Source organism: Monodelphis domestica, chromosome 1 (assembly GCF_027887165.1).
Source record: "Monodelphis domestica isolate mMonDom1 chromosome 1, mMonDom1.pri, whole genome shotgun sequence".
Taxonomy (NCBI): domain Eukaryota; kingdom Metazoa; phylum Chordata; class Mammalia; order Didelphimorphia; family Didelphidae; genus Monodelphis; species Monodelphis domestica.
This window is the reverse complement of record NC_077227.1, coordinates 338,427,363-338,442,873: the sequence shown is the minus strand read 5'-3', so window position 1 is coordinate 338,442,873 and position 15,511 is coordinate 338,427,363. Positions and strand designations below refer to the sequence as shown.

Below are 15,511 nucleotides of genomic sequence, written 5' to 3'. Positions count from 1 at the left end.
CTACTAAAAGCAATGCAATGATCCAGGACATCCCTGAGGGATTTATGATTAAGAATACTATCCACATCTAGAGAAAGAACTGTAAGAGTAGAAATGCAGAAAAGAATGTATACAATTTGGAGTTTTGATTTTAAAAGATTACTCTTGCAAAAATGAATAATATGGAAATAGGTATCAAGTGATATTACATGTATAACCCAGTCGAATTGCTTTTCAGTTCCAGGAGGGAGGAAGAGAAAAAATGAATCATGTAACCATGGAAAAATATTTAAAAATTAAAAAAACAAATATAAAAAATTAAATTTTTAAAAAAGAAAGAGCTGGAAAGACCTACATGAACTAATGAATGAAATAAGAGTGAAATAAGCAGAACCAATATGCAATACAGTACAAAGTACTATACATAGTAACAGCAATATTGTGAAATGACCAACTGTGATAGACTTAGCTACTCTCAGGAATGCAATGATCCAGGACAATTCTGAGGGACTTATGACAAAGAATGCTATCCACCTCTAGAAAAAAGAACTCTTATTGTGAGAATGCAAATGAAAGCATATGATTTTTCACTTGTTTATTTGGATTTTTGTTTTATATGATTGTCTACTTACAAAAATGAACAATATAGAAATAAGTTTTGCATGATAATACATGTATAACGGAGAAGAAAAATAATAAAAAAAGAAAAGTATGCCCCAAGGGCATAGTGTTATTTTTTTTAATGAAAGAAGCATTAGAAGTGGCAAATTGCATATAAATTTCAATGCAAATTAATATTTTTAATTCAACAGAAAACAAAAGATATACAAAAATTGCCCAAATATTATTAATTTAGATTCCTAGTATTGTATTCCAAATCTAACTTTTTGTTAATATTTTCATGCCCTAATATTTTCTCCCATCTCTAAATATGGTGCCGTTATAGTAAATAGCTGTGTAGTTAGCCAAGGTAACCAAACATGTCTTCTCATGATTCCAGTGAAACTAAATCCTAGTGTTATTTTCAGAAATAGCAACTGAGACCAGGGATAGAAGGTATCAGTAGAAGGGGGTTGTTAGATTTTTGGACCCCTGTCTTCCCTTCTCCTGGGCCAACTGGGAGGCAGAGGCTCGTTTGATATAAACTCCCCCTTTGGGTCCTCTTGCCCTGGCATATGATGCTGCCAGAGTTGAGCAAATCTAGAGTTATGATTCAACTGGAATACATACAGCTGCCCACACAGAACACCCAAGAAAGGAAAATGTGTAGGAGCAGGGATGTCCCCAGGCTCTTCCTGAGATTCAGAAATCCAAGGCAGTCCCTATCCTTTTGGGAAATACTAATTACACAAGACATTGTCTGATGAGTTTACAGCTCTAAAGAATCCCTACTAGAGGCCCCTTCTTGTTCTCCAAAACTTAACCCCCAACCCTTCTTGTCTACAATACTTAACCCCCATCCCTTATTTTGTTTGGCTGCTTCTCCCTTTCTATTCTAGGAGCATTTTCCCTTTCTCCGTGCTAGGCTTTTCTTTATCACATGACACAGTTCCCAGGTCTACATTCTCACATGAATTTTGAGCATGCTCAAAGACTTTCTACTTAGGGAATTTTATAATTCATATAATGAATCTCCCAACCATTCCACTTAGACTTTAGACTGAGTGATTTCAGGGGTTAAAACCAGTGAAAATCAAAGACTCACTATTCCAATTATTGCTCTTCAACTTGTCTCAGTGCCTTTTCTTTAAAATCAACGAAAACTTCACATTTAGTTGGCTCCTTCTCACATTCCCCTACCATTCCTTCAAATTTCCTAGCGAAGACAAGAGAGTTCTCTTTCTCTGTCTAGCATGGATTAAGAGGTTTCCTTTCTCAAGGGTCTAGGATCACTTCTTAGGAAGTAAATCAGGGTTAAGGAATACTTAGGGCATTTCTGAGATTCTCTTTGTTGCAAGCATCCACTCCTTATGCTGTCATTGCACAGCTTAGTCTCAGGATTTGAGAATCAAAGCTGCTGGGTCAGCTCCATGATGAGTCAAGAGTCCTCTTGATCAGCCAGATGTTCTCCGGCCAGTGTTCAGAGGAAGATCCTTGGTGATTGGGAGGAATGACTGGCTTCACTGATGGGCTCTCTGCCCATCAGACTGTTCTTGGATCTGATATCAGAGGACTTTCTCTAGTGTTATATGACACCTTGCATGGTCTTGTGACCTCCCCAGGGTGCTCAGGGTTTTGTGATGATAGAAAGAATTACCAATTGATTCAAAGTAAGGTTAAGTAACTTAACCAGTGTCCGAAAGCCAGCCAGCAAGGATATGTATTTAAACAACTTGGTAGTAATAGAAAATTCTAAGAGTAAGATCCTAGACTTTTGGCTCGAAGGAATTTTTACAATTCACCCTTCTGAAGCAACATGTTGGTGTACTATTCCTCCACTGTCTTTGCTGTAGCAGAAGGGAAAACTGTAATGGGTACTACAAGAGGAAACACCCACCTTTGAGGCCTAGTTCCTCAGACAGCTGGAGTCTTCTCCACTTGGATGGGGTGGGGAGGGTTGGGGTAGGGAGGGGTGAGGGGGGCAGGCAGGAATGATCAAAAGCTGAATTATTTTTCCACAGTTTCTCACTGGCTTCTGTTTACCCTAATACCCTATGCCCAGGCTCAGAGACCTAGGAAGGACTTAAGAGAAGGAGAAGAGAGGACCTGTCCCTCACCACACAGAAATGTTTCTGTCTTTTGGGTCACACTGCTCTCCCTTCTCTGTCTTAGCATCTGCCCACAATGAGACATACTCTGATAAATCTTCCAAGGCTACAGTGCTTTGAGGGTTCAGTTTATTTCAATGCCAATAAATGAAAGTCCAGCTATGAATGAGCCAATAAAGAAATCTATCTGTGACTAAGTATAGATGATATTTCTATATCGCCATTTCTTGTGGGGATTTGAAGGTCCAGGGATGTTTCTCTAGAGGGAAACAGAGTTTGTAAGACACTGGAAGTGAGATTGCCTCAATTCTTTCTAGGATAGAGAGGATAGAAGAAAGTTATACTGCCTCAAATACACTTTGGGGCAGGAAATCATGTTCTTGTGAAGAAAAAAAAAGAGATCTAAATGTTGGTTTAAAGAAGTAGTCTCCGAAATGAAGGCTAGGGCCTCTTGGGAAATCATGGTTTACCTCAAGGGGTGAGTGATCACTTTCCCCATCATAGAAAATGGCTTGGTTTCTCTCTTACACACTTTCACCTACACTCCTCCCATACTTCCTCACTCTTCTCCCTCCTTTCAGTATACAAACTTCCAACCTATACCTTCCAAAACTAGGCTTCAGTCTCTTAGGGTAGTTAGAACCTAATTGCTATCTGGCAAATTCCATAGCTTCTTTCTCAGCATACCTATCTTCTATCTTTAAAAAAATTAATTTGTTTATTTGTTACATTAAAGTTCTCAATTATCTCCCACTCTCTTTCCTGTCTGTACACTAGAAAAGGGGACAAATATATATGTGAATTTATAGAACTAAATCTTGCTGGTTTCTATTTATCAGTTCTTTCTCTGGAGGTGGACATAGATAAGTTATTTTTTAAACAAGACTTCTGTGGTTATATATAATGTTCTCTTGGTTCTGCTTGTTACATTCTTCATAATTTCAGGTAGGTCTTTCCATGTTCTTAAAAAACAAACAAACAACAACCTGCTTGTCATTTTTTTATGGTTTAGTAGTATTCCATCACAATTATATGCCACATTTTGTTTAGCCATTCCTCGATTGATGGGAATCCCCTTAATTTTTGGTTCGTTGCCTCCATAAAGAGAAGTGCTATAAATATTTTAGAACACATAGGTTCTTTTGTTTTTCTTAAAGTAACCCTTTCCTTCTGTCTTAGTATCAATTCAAAATCATAAGAGTGGCAAGGCATTTGGGGTTAAGTGACTTGCTCAGGGTTACCCAAGTAGGATATATCTGAGTCCAGATTTGAACCCAGGTCTTCCCAACTTCAGGCCTCTATTCACTGTCCACCTAGCTTCCCCTGAAAACACAGGTTCTTTTCCTTAAAAAAAAAAAATCCAATCTCCTAGGTCATCTAGTGCTGCAGATCAAAAGCTCTATGCTATAGGGTAGTGACTGTTAAGAACTCCTTTTCCCTACCTCTGACCCTTTTTATTTTGGGTGGATGGGATGAGTTGGTATGGATGGATAGCTACAGATGTCAGATTTCATTCCATTATCTTTCACCCCCCAAAGCCACCCCTCTGATGAGTTTTCTTATTGCTGTCTGGATACTGCCCTTCTTTTAGTCATCCAAGTTCACAATCTTGTCATCTTCAACAACTCTTGCATTCTCTCATTCCTCATTTCCAATCAGTTATCAAATCCTGTCATTTCTAATTCATCTAATGTCATCTCTCCCATCTAACCCATGTCTCTGTAAAGGATAATTTTAGCGTTGTGACCTAAACTATGCTAATTATTTGGTTGCCATGGATATCCCAAATATAAAAAAATATATAACCAAGTCAGCTTGAAATTTATGGTGATTTAATTGATATAGTGGAAAGAAATTAAGAAGAAGGAAGAAGGAAAGGGTATAGGATTTCTCCACCTGGCTAGTGCCAGGAGGAAGACCAGAGGCTTTCAGTAAGGGTTTTTGGAGAGTATGGAGGAAGGAATCAGCCTGAACTCCAAAAAGGGCTCATCCAAGATGCCTGAACCTGAATCAGCTCAAGGGCAAACTCACCACCAAACCCAGACAAATAGTTGCCACCACGCCAAGATGTCGGAATGCTTAGCATGCTGCCAGCCAGAGTTGCCTCTCCGGGGAAAGAGAGAGAGAGCAGAGGAAATGCCGTGCCTTATATAGACAGTTTTATGTCACTTTCCTGCATCTCATCTGTACCAATGATAGCTTAGCTTGACTAAGGACAGCCCAGGGGTTTGTCCACTGTTTCTGCACATGTCTGTTGAAGGCCATTTCCTCAGATACTTAATCCTTGAGTATGGTGCAGACATTCTTGACCTTGTTAAACTAAGTAGGGTGGAGCAATATAGAGTTCCCAAGACCTGATTCTGTTAAACTAAGTATCTCCATTGTTACTTATCAGGAAATAGCTAAATCAGAATTTCTAAAGTACGGTCTGAGAAGGGTAGAGTAGTTGTAAAATTCACAACTCTATTCACATAGCTACTCCCCCAATTCAGGCCCTCCATTCCCTCTCACTTGAACTATTCCAGTAGCTTCCTAATTAGATTTCCTGCTGTAAATCTCTCCCCACTACATTCTTCCTTTACATAGCTGCTAGTGCTTAGGTCTGACCATACTACCTTTCTGCTTAACAAATTCCAGCAGTTCCCTATTTACTCTAGGCCAAAATATTATTTGATCTTCATTTCACCCATTTAATTTCTATTTTGTATAACTTGCAGAATGCATATAATTATTAGTACAGTAGCACTTCCAAGTAATTTATGACTAAGTGTATATACACATATTAAGGGTATGTACTAAAAAATTGTTTACTGCTGGGGGTAGTGGTGGTGGTGGTGATGGTGCATGATCAAAAAAATTTGGAGACTACTGCCAGAGAGGATTATCTTCTCTTCCTTTTATTGAGGTTGAGTTTTGGCCTTCCTGATCACCAGTGCAGGTGTTGAAAGTACCTGGAATCACTGTTGCTACACCTAAGGTGCTCTTGGCTGATGAGCAAGAAGACTCCTAGAGATCAGTGCTATGAATGGAGAAGTTCTAGTGGAGCTGGATCAGAGATAGGAGCCATGACAAGAGAGGATCTTGAGAACCAAGCCTGACAACTGTTGTGAATCTAATTGTGTTTTAAGCTGAGGAAAGATTGAATTCCAATAGTCTTCCTTCTTTCCCTTGCTATAACAAGGCTGTGGCTCTGAGACACACCTTTCCCTTATTCCCTTCAATAAGCATGAGTGACCTGGAAATTTTCCCCTGCTGTGTCCAAATATCTGAAAGGGCAACTGGGAGGATATTGAAGGGATGGCTGGAAGTGGACAGTACCGTATAGGGACATGTATAATTTCCTTTCATATTTGCTATGTTCACTAAGTTACAACTGAAATATATCTAAATCTTATAGACAAAGGGGAATCATGACTAGAGAGAAGAAAATCCAGATAGGATGGAGGATCTTGAACCGTTACATATGGACTTTCTTAATTAATTAATATATTCTTTATTTCCTTCCTTCCTTTTTTAATTTCTCATCTTTTGTCATAGAATAGATTCCAAGGGAGGAGTGGTAAGGGCTAGACCATCAGGATTAAGTGATTTGCCCAGGGTCACATAGCTAGGAAGTATCTGAGACCAGATTTGAATCCAGGACTTCCCATCTCCAGGCCTGACCTTATCTACTGAACTGTCTAGCTGCCCCTAAATATGGACTTTCTAACTTAGTGTTTTAATAGTCTGAATAATAGTCTATTTTATCCTTTAGCTTAATCTTGGACCCAGTCAGCACTGTTCCTTGAAGCTACTCCATAGTAGCACATATCAGTAGGTTATCATTGGCCTTTTAAGAAAGTGGGATCACCTATATGCTAAAAAGACTCAGAGGAGGCCATAAGCATGATAGCTCAAGTTGAGTGTCCCCTGATAGGTAACTTAAATGTTTCATATCCTCAATGGATAATGAATACTGACATGTTGCCTTTCTGCAGACTTAAAGAAGGCAACACTGGAACCACATGACTCAAATTATATACATTCTGCAAAAATTGGGAAAAGGAATCACAGGGGTTACAGATGGTGCCCAAAGATTTGAGTAAAAATAGCAGCATATCTCATCCTGGTCCATCTCTGACCCTCAGCTTTGTCTTCTGTTTTCTTCTTCCAGGACCATTTATCCTTTGGTTACTAACACTTTCCACTCCAAAGAGGAGTTATGGTGAGCCCTAGGGGATAGAAAGGGAAATAGAAGCTTAGCTGGGCCTTGTTTTCTTCTACTCTTCAGTAGAAATCCTCCCTACCCTCCCCCCTTTGTTTATCTCTGAAGTTTCTCTTCAGGGCAGTTGTCTCCTAGGGCATAAAGGGAAGTGTTAACAATAATAATGTTTCACATTTCGATAGCATATTACATTATGATTTATAGAGACCTGTCCCTCCAACCACCATATGGAACAGTTAGTTCCAAACAAATAGTTTGATTATCATTCTACAAGTGAGGAATTAAGTGCCTTGGCCAAGGTCACACAGTAAAGTGGAAAATCTGGGGAGCAACTACCTCACAGAGTTATGATGAGGCTCAACTCAAATGAGGTAATATTTATAAAATGCCTAGCACCGTACATAGTAGGGCCAGGGAAGGGAAGCTATAGTTCAGCTTCAGTATAGCTTAGGCATGTGCCATTCCTTTCCCTTCCCCCACCTGCCTCTAGTCAACAGTTGGATGGATGGGGTGGGTTGTACCTGACTTGGATTCCCTTGGAAGGCTATTGAAGGTAACTAAATAGAACTGCCTGAAGCTAGAATTGCAACCTTTGGAGTAAAAAAACACAAATATATTCTTTTTTTTTAACCCTTACCTTCCATCTTAGAATCAATACTGTGTATTGGTTCCGAGGCAGAAGAGTGGTAAGGGCTAGGCAATGGGGTGACTTGCCCAGGGTTACAAAACCGGGAAGTGTCTCAGGCCAGATTTGAACCTAGAACCTCCCATCTCTAGGCCTGGCTCTTAATCCACTGAGCTATCCAACTGCCCCCCACAAATTTGCCCCCTACAAATTTATTCTTGATTGATGTTGCTTCTCTCTTAAAATTAGCGGACCAGGGTATTCATAGCTTTAGAATTCCACTGTCCAGATAAGAAGTCTCCCCTTCGGAGAGTAATGCCAGTACTTTGGCTATAGCAGCGCCAGGTTAGACATGTTAACCTAACAGTCAAGTGCTAAGCTCATTTCTTAATTACTACTTCATTCCCAGGAAGAAGGAACATTAGAAAGAAGGAGGGGGAGAGAAGAGGTGGTCCGCTGATTTGCATATCAATGGGTTTATTTGTGTTGTTTCTTCAATTATGAGAAAGCCAGGCTACCCAGGCAATTTGACAGGAAGGGCATGGCAAGAGACAGTGTTACTCTGCAGCAAAATTAGCTTCACTAGAATTGAAACCTTGTTGTTTCTGTAAAAGTAATAATTTAATTAAACACCATATTTTGGCTACTTCCATAATAGACGGTTTAAGGAGGTTTGGAGAAGGATTGGATACCTGGAAAAGCATATTGCTCCAGGCTTGTTTCCTACCATAAAGGTATAAAAGTTTATTTCTTAACACGGGACCTTGTACTCTACAGCTACTTAACAACAAAACCAGCCAGACACATGGTCCATGCCTCCAGAAAACAATACCCTAACAAAGGCAAGACTGACTGATCTTCCAAGAACCACATTTCTTATTGAGGTGAGGGAGGAGGTCTGTGCAATTTCTAGGTTGTATCTAGGGTAGGAAGCAAGGGGCTTCTTGGATGATCTGGCTGTGGGTACAGACAGGCTCTGAAGTGAGGGAGAGAAGAATCTTAGGGGAAATATTAATGCCAATAATTTCCTTCCCCTTCCTTTCCACCCTGGATGATAACATCCTGACCGAGATTTGGACTCAATATCACTGAAACTTCTATAAGTATTGAATACTAGCTAATTAAGAATTTCTGTCTTTATGGCAATCATTTATTGAATGAGCTCTGTCAAAGGAAAGAATAGTCATTGTCAATCAGTGAAGAAAAAACCCAAATCCTGGTATAGGTGTGAGGTTTATAGTCATGAATATTCAATACAGACAGTGAACCTTGATTTAATTCTTCTCACTCTCTCTGTCCCAGTGCTACTCAAGATTGGAGCCAGACAACAATGTGGAGTAATTTTGGCCATGGCTCCCTTAGCCCTAGCATCCTGCAGCTGCTCTGACCCATGAGGATACTTGTTCCTACTTAGATTCTAAACCTAAGTTGTTTGCCTTTAAGAGCTCAGCTTCACAGTGGGATCTAGACAGCCTGAGGCCTCTTGAAGCATTCAGTGGAGATTTCCTAGAGATAGAAAAGGAGGGAAGTTGGGAAAGAAATAGAAAGAAATAAAATTGTCTTTTATGAGGCATGTTATAGCATTTCTCATCTCCAACTCCTGAGCCCTAAATTTCCCCTTTAATCTCTTTTGTTGATTATTGGTAGCAGCAGCCTCGAAAGAACCTAGAGTAGATTAGTGGAGATGTTTAACTATATCCCAAAGCTGCCATGTAGAATAGATGATTTTTTGGATAAACGACTATACAGAATTGTCCAATTCCCTTGCTTTTTTTTTTTTAATCAGTATCAGTGATAATTTGTTGTAACAGTATCTAGTCTCTGGAATAGTTTTTCTCTGTCCAGTTTCAGAGCCACAGACAGAACTTGTTCAAATAATTAGGCATTTATATAAACATCTGATAAAATCTAAACAACCCTAATAAATGCCCAATACAAATGAAGGAGCAGAGGCTTCAATCTCTGATCAGAAAAACGGGAAATTTAAAGTGAAAATAGAGACAATAAGACAATTCATTTATTCTCCTGAGGTCTGCAAACAAAATTTGGAGGGATAGAATAGAATGTAATTCAGGCATCACTGTTTCAAATCAGGACTTTTGTCATTAAAAAAAGTAAATAAGCTCAATTTCTTTTTACTCCACATTGGAAATATTTACTTAGCTTGTACATACATTGCTCTGTGGCCAGAAAGATAGTCACTCTTTACAAAGGCATTCTAAACAAAAGGTTTCACAAACCTCAACTCAGCCATTACATATTTTATTTTCATATTGGCTGCTCCAGTTTTTCAAGGCAAGGGTTATTTTTGCAAGAAAACAAAACATCATAAGATTAACATTTAATTCTAGTCCTTAATACTATATTTTCAACAGCAGGCCCATTTTACTTCTCCAAAGTCAGCCTCTCCACTATTTCTTTCAAACAACAGCACCACACCATTTTGGACTAAATGTTGCTTTGTGATTCTCTATGAAGCCTACTAAAATACTCACCACGGGAGGGTACCCAGAGAGGTGGCAACTGCCAATCCAACTTTATTGATTTCTCTGGAATCTCAGGTAACGCAGAGATTTGGGGCAAAACTGGTTTCAGCAAAAAACTTCTATCCCTGACGTTTCCTCCAAGAACTCCCGGCGTCACTGCTCTCACAGCGGTATCAGAAGCGCAGTGTTCACCCATTGAAGCACAGCAGGCAGGGCAGGTGCTGCTGCACTACTGGGACCTCAGGGATGAAGATTTGTTTGAGAAGAAGGGCAGGAAGGGCCAGGGACGTGAAAGACCTTTTAATGCCAAGCTCGAAGAGGCTCTGGGCATAGAAGGGGGAAAAGGGAATGTACATAGAGGATTAAGCCTCCTTTCCATCCCCCAAATTTCGGGGTCAGGTGACTTGTTCTTCCCATGCTCCTCCTTTCCCTCCCGGCATAGGGAGAAATTTGGGACCTAAATATATGGAAAAAAAATAGTAGAGGCGGGATTAACTTTCAAAGAGTCTTGGGCCGGGGGTGGGGAGAGCTCCGATGGGGAGTAGGGATACGAGTAGGGAGCTGTGTGAATGTATTACACTAGGCCGGGCGTTTCCAGGTTCTCCGCACTGCATGGAGCTGGCGGCGTCTGGCCGCAGAGAGCACCTGCACGTGGGAGGGCAGTCAGACCAAGGTCAGCTAGACTGGGAGGCCCGGTGGACCGGAAAGGGGACCAGAGAGCAAGGGATGGTGGTTGGAACTGAAGCACGCATCCGTGTTGTTCCCAGCCTACCGATCTCTCTCGCTGGCGAGCAATTGGAACGAGAATTGGGCATTTAAGCGCCACCTGGCGGCCGCAGAGGCGCAGACTAGAAGGGCGGGAGTGAGCTGTCCAAAGCAGCACCCGTTTCCGGTCCCAAAATCCTACGCCTCTCAGCTGAGCCTCCCAGGAGACAGAGACGCATCATTCATTCGCACTCCTAACAAAGTAGTGGGCGGGGCAAAGAGAGCAGAAATCCCTGTGAACCGGAGTTGTAGTAACAGGTTTAGGGAAATTCGGGGGTGGCGGGGAAAGGGGCTGTTTTTCGTTTGTGTTGATTTTTTCCCCTTTTTTGCCAAGGAGTAAGGGTCGGGGGAAGGGGATCCTAATCTGTGATTTCCCAGGTTTGGGCAACTATTAGTGTAGAGACGCAATGACGCAGCTCGATCCCTTCTGGGTTATCTACCGTCTTGGAATGTTGCCTGGGGCATTACAGGTTGAGTGATTTGCCCTTCTATATAGAGTTATGTGTGTCCAGAAGGACTAGAATCCAACTATTTATGAACGGATAGGTCAGTCCTTTCCTCCCTCCATTATGCCAGATGCACCTTGGGGGAATGAGTTGATGCTCAACAAGGGATCTTCAACTCCTCAAGGGCCTCAAGCAGAAGACAATATCTAAGATGTGTTAAGATGGCACTATTTTAGCCTGAAATTAGGACACTCTGAAAGAAACCTTCCTTCAAGAAAAGCCCATTCATTTAAGTCTCTAGTATGCCCTATTACCCAATCATCACTCTCTTCCTATTTCACTATGGTTAGGCCTCTAAGGACTCTAGGGAGGGAAGTGGTGAAAGACAGACAACTGCATTTTACACTCCCCTCAAACAGTTTTAGGAGGAAGTAGAGATCAAATGATCAACTTGATTGATTTGATGTAGCAGAGAAAGTAGGTAAAAGAGAAATTTAAGGTAGATGTATATAAAAACTTCCTAAAACTAGAACTGTCCAAAAGTGGAATGGGATGCCTTGGAAAGTAGCAGGTCTCCCCTCCCCCCCACACACCTTTTTTTAAACCCTTACCTTCAGTCTTAAAATCCATATCAGTTCCAAGGCAGAAGAGTAATAAGGGGTAGGCAATTGGGATAAAGTGATTTGCCCAGGGGCACATAGCTAGGAAGTGTCTGAAGCCACATTTGAACCCAGAACCTCTCATCTCTAGGCCTGGCTTTCTATCTTTCTATCTATATTGAGCCATCTAACTGCTCACAGATTACCTCTTGACGGAGGCCAAATGACCACTTATCAGAGCTGTTGTAAAAGGGATTCCTGTTCAGTTATGAATGCAACTAGATGACCTGTGAGATGTTATGGTTCTGACTTAGAGAAATCTTTGTGTTGAACTCTGACCCAGACTAACAATATTTTGAATGTTTGAGGAGGCAATGTTAGCTTAGTTTAAATCCAAAAACAGGTAGGTGGAAAACTGGGGCTTTTCATTCAAATGATTGACCAAGAAGTCCCTAGGCAGAACCAAAATGGGAGCAGGAGCAGCATTGTATTGATTCCAGGATATTTAGCTAGCACTTACACACATCTACTAGTAAACTCCATGGAGAATACAAAAGAAGCAGGAGACAAAGTTGCCCTCCAAGAGCTTAGAGACTTACTGAGAAAAGTAATATACACACATACATATAAAATACAATAAGAAATAACTGCATATGTCAAGTTATAATAGTTCTAAGTTTAGAGAAGATAAAAACTAAGGTGAGCAGAGGTGTTTAGAAGAAGTTTCATGAAAGCAGTGAGTCTTAAATTGTGGATTAAAAGACAGGAAAGTTGTGATTGAATGGAAAACATTCTGGCTGGGGGAAATTCATCCTGGTTGCAATAGAAGTGGGTTGGGCATAACCAGATGCCCGGCAGAGAAGGATGAGTAACATGATAAAAAAAGGTAGTTTATTAGTCTGAAATTAGATGGGGATACCTATAAGAATGCTACTATAATAATGTAGAACCAATGAGGATGGAAATAGAAAGGAAGTGATGGATAAGGAAAATTTCAAAGTTGGTGCACTGAGACTAGCAGTAAGGATACAAGGCAGAGAGGGAGCCACTTCAGAAACTAAAGGAAAATCTATTCCAGAAGTACTGACTGGGGAGCAATTAATGCTGGGGAGGAGCAACAGCAGGGGTAAAGAACTAGCAGGTCCTGGATGCAAAAAAGAAACAGAGGAGGAACAAATGCTGGGATACAAGCAATACCCTGATCCTAAGACATTGTAAGGAGAATTAGTAAGTGTTAAAGACAGTAGTCTGGAGTCATTCAAGAGGAGACTATACTGGTTCTCAAGCAACAAGTGAGCAACATTCCAGTGGGGAAGTCCTAGCAGGAGTTCCATCTATGGTTTAGCCAGCAGGGGGAGTAAAGGCTTCAGTGTGACATCCTTATCTGTGTTGGAATACACAGGCAAAACTGATCTCCAACCGGAGTAGAAACTCACAAGCCTGGGTTTAGGGGTTCTCTGCTTTTTTCAGATTTCTTCCTTAATGTGATTCGAGGTCAGAGAACTCAGGAAAGAGCTTCCAATCCAAGCCACTGGATTTGGGAAGAAATCGATTCTAGTTGTGAGTAAAATTTTCAAGTGTTCTCTCCAAATGGGATGCTGCTATCTTCTCCCCTGTTAAAATGGAAACTCTTGCTAGAACTCATGCCTTGCTGTAATTGAATTATACCTCTGGTATGGAAAAGCTGTCTTTCTCTTCTAAACTGATGAATAGTACTCAGAAAGCTATACATAAGGGATTGATGGTGGGGAGAAGCTGGGAAGGAGGGAAAGGAAAGAATAAGTATTTATTAAATATCTGTTCCAGGCACTAAATGCTTTACACTAAGTTTACAGACATTATCTCCTTTGATCTTCACAACAGCCCATTTTATAGTTGAAGAAATGGAGGCAGACAAAGGTTAAGTGACTTGCCCAGGGTCACATAGCTAGTAAGTGTCAGAGGTTAGATTTGAATTTAGGTCTTTCTAAATCCAGGGCTAATGCTCTAGCCTTTGTATCACCTAATTACCTCTGAACATAAGGCATAGTTATACTCATATGCCTCTACAGAGCTGAATTTGTGTCACAATATCAGCTTCTATATAGTAAGGTCTATGTCTGCCTTCACATTTTCACATCTGGCTCTATAAGGTGTCACTATACGAGGCCTTTTAAATCCTCAGACTTGGGATTAGAAGTCCTGAGAAAGCTCATGAAATAGTATATTGTAGCACAATGGTTTTGTATGCCTTTTGTTTAAGAGTTTGGTAAGGTCTAAACTATTTTTGTAATGATATAATGATGTTTTAATTTCTAATATAGCAAATAAAGATAGATAAAATTCACATAAACAAATGCTCTTTGGGGTGGGCTTTGATAACATTTAAGGGTGAAAAGGGGTGTGGAGAAAAAAAATTGAGAATTGGTGTTGCAATGGAAATGGCCTTGAATTAGAAATCAAGATACCTGAGTTCTGCTTCCACTCCTGTCACTAGCTAACTGATTCATCTTTGGCAAGTCACTTTATTTCTCTGCCCTGCCCCCATTACCCCATTTGTAGAATGAAATAGGATGAACTAGGTAGCTGCTACGTGCCTTTCTAATACAAGAATTCTATGGGGCTATAAGACTCCTAAGTAAATGGGACAGGCAGAAAAACATAGAGTATAGAAAGAATGAAAGCAGTGGGAACAGCACTAGTAGTCTAGAAAGTCGGAGAAGTGAGAAAAGCAGTGGTAGTGGTGGTAGTAGTAGAAGGGGCAAACACAGTAACTGCAGGTGAAATTTCAGGCTATAGACAAAAGGAAAATACCCTGGTGAGTTCCAGGGAACCTCTGGGTGTCCAGTTCATTTCTGGGTGATCAAAAAACTATGAGTCTTTCATTCCAGCTCTGTTAAATGGGGGATAGTCAAAGTTCCATGACTAAATACATTAAGAGGATGTCTGCCTGGGAATCAATGAAGAGTATCTAGGGATGAATGCCTGAAAGTTAAGAAAGGACCTTATTATATCCAGCTACAAAACTGTCTTCTGAAGGAAGAAAAGGAAGCTCCATCCATCAAGATGGATGTTTGAAATGAAAAGAGACAAAGAACTCTAAGGGAAATAATTTGTAGAAGGATGCAAAATATAGAGAAGGGAAGGGATGGAGAAGGGAGAAACATTAATATAAAGCCTACTATGTGCCAGGCACTGGTCTAAGTACTTTAAAAATATCTCATTTGCTCTTCACAACCACTTTGCAAGATAGGTACTATTATTTCATCGACATTTTAAAGTTGAGGCAATTGTGGCAAGCAGAGGTTAAATGCAGCTAGTAAATATGGGGCTGGTTTTGAACTCAAATCTTCCCTACTCCAGGCCTAGGGTCCTACCCATTAAACCTCTTCACAACCTAAGGAAGTAGGGAACAACTATTTCAACCACACACATTGGATTGCATTTGACTCAGATAATTGCCCACATATCTGGCCACCTTCCTATCTTTTCCCCAGACACCTTTCATGTTCTTCCTCTTCCTCTTTCTTGTCTCTGTCCTCAAGATCTTATTTAACTCTATTTGTTTTGGGACTGAAGGAAATTGTATTGGGGCAGCCTCCATTTAAACAAGAGGATTTTGTTGTGTCTTTTGGTAGTTCCTAGGTACTTTGAAGAATGGGCTTGGATGATCACTTTTCATGAAGAGGCAGAGGGACCTGGTCTTGAAAGAAAGCAGGT

At 40.5% G+C, this 15,511-nt stretch overlaps 1 long non-coding RNA gene across 1 annotated transcript; it reads right to left on the bottom strand.

Moving 5' to 3' along the window:
• Positions 1–551: 551 nt before the first annotated feature.
• Positions 552–14,111, bottom strand: LOC130456367 (uncharacterized). Its single transcript, XR_008915119.1, has 2 exons — positions 10,012–14,111; positions 552–6,898 (listed from the first exon to the last, which is right to left on the bottom strand). It is a non-coding gene; the product is annotated as an uncharacterized LOC130456367 (long non-coding RNA).
• Positions 14,112–15,511: the final 1,400 nt, after the last annotated feature.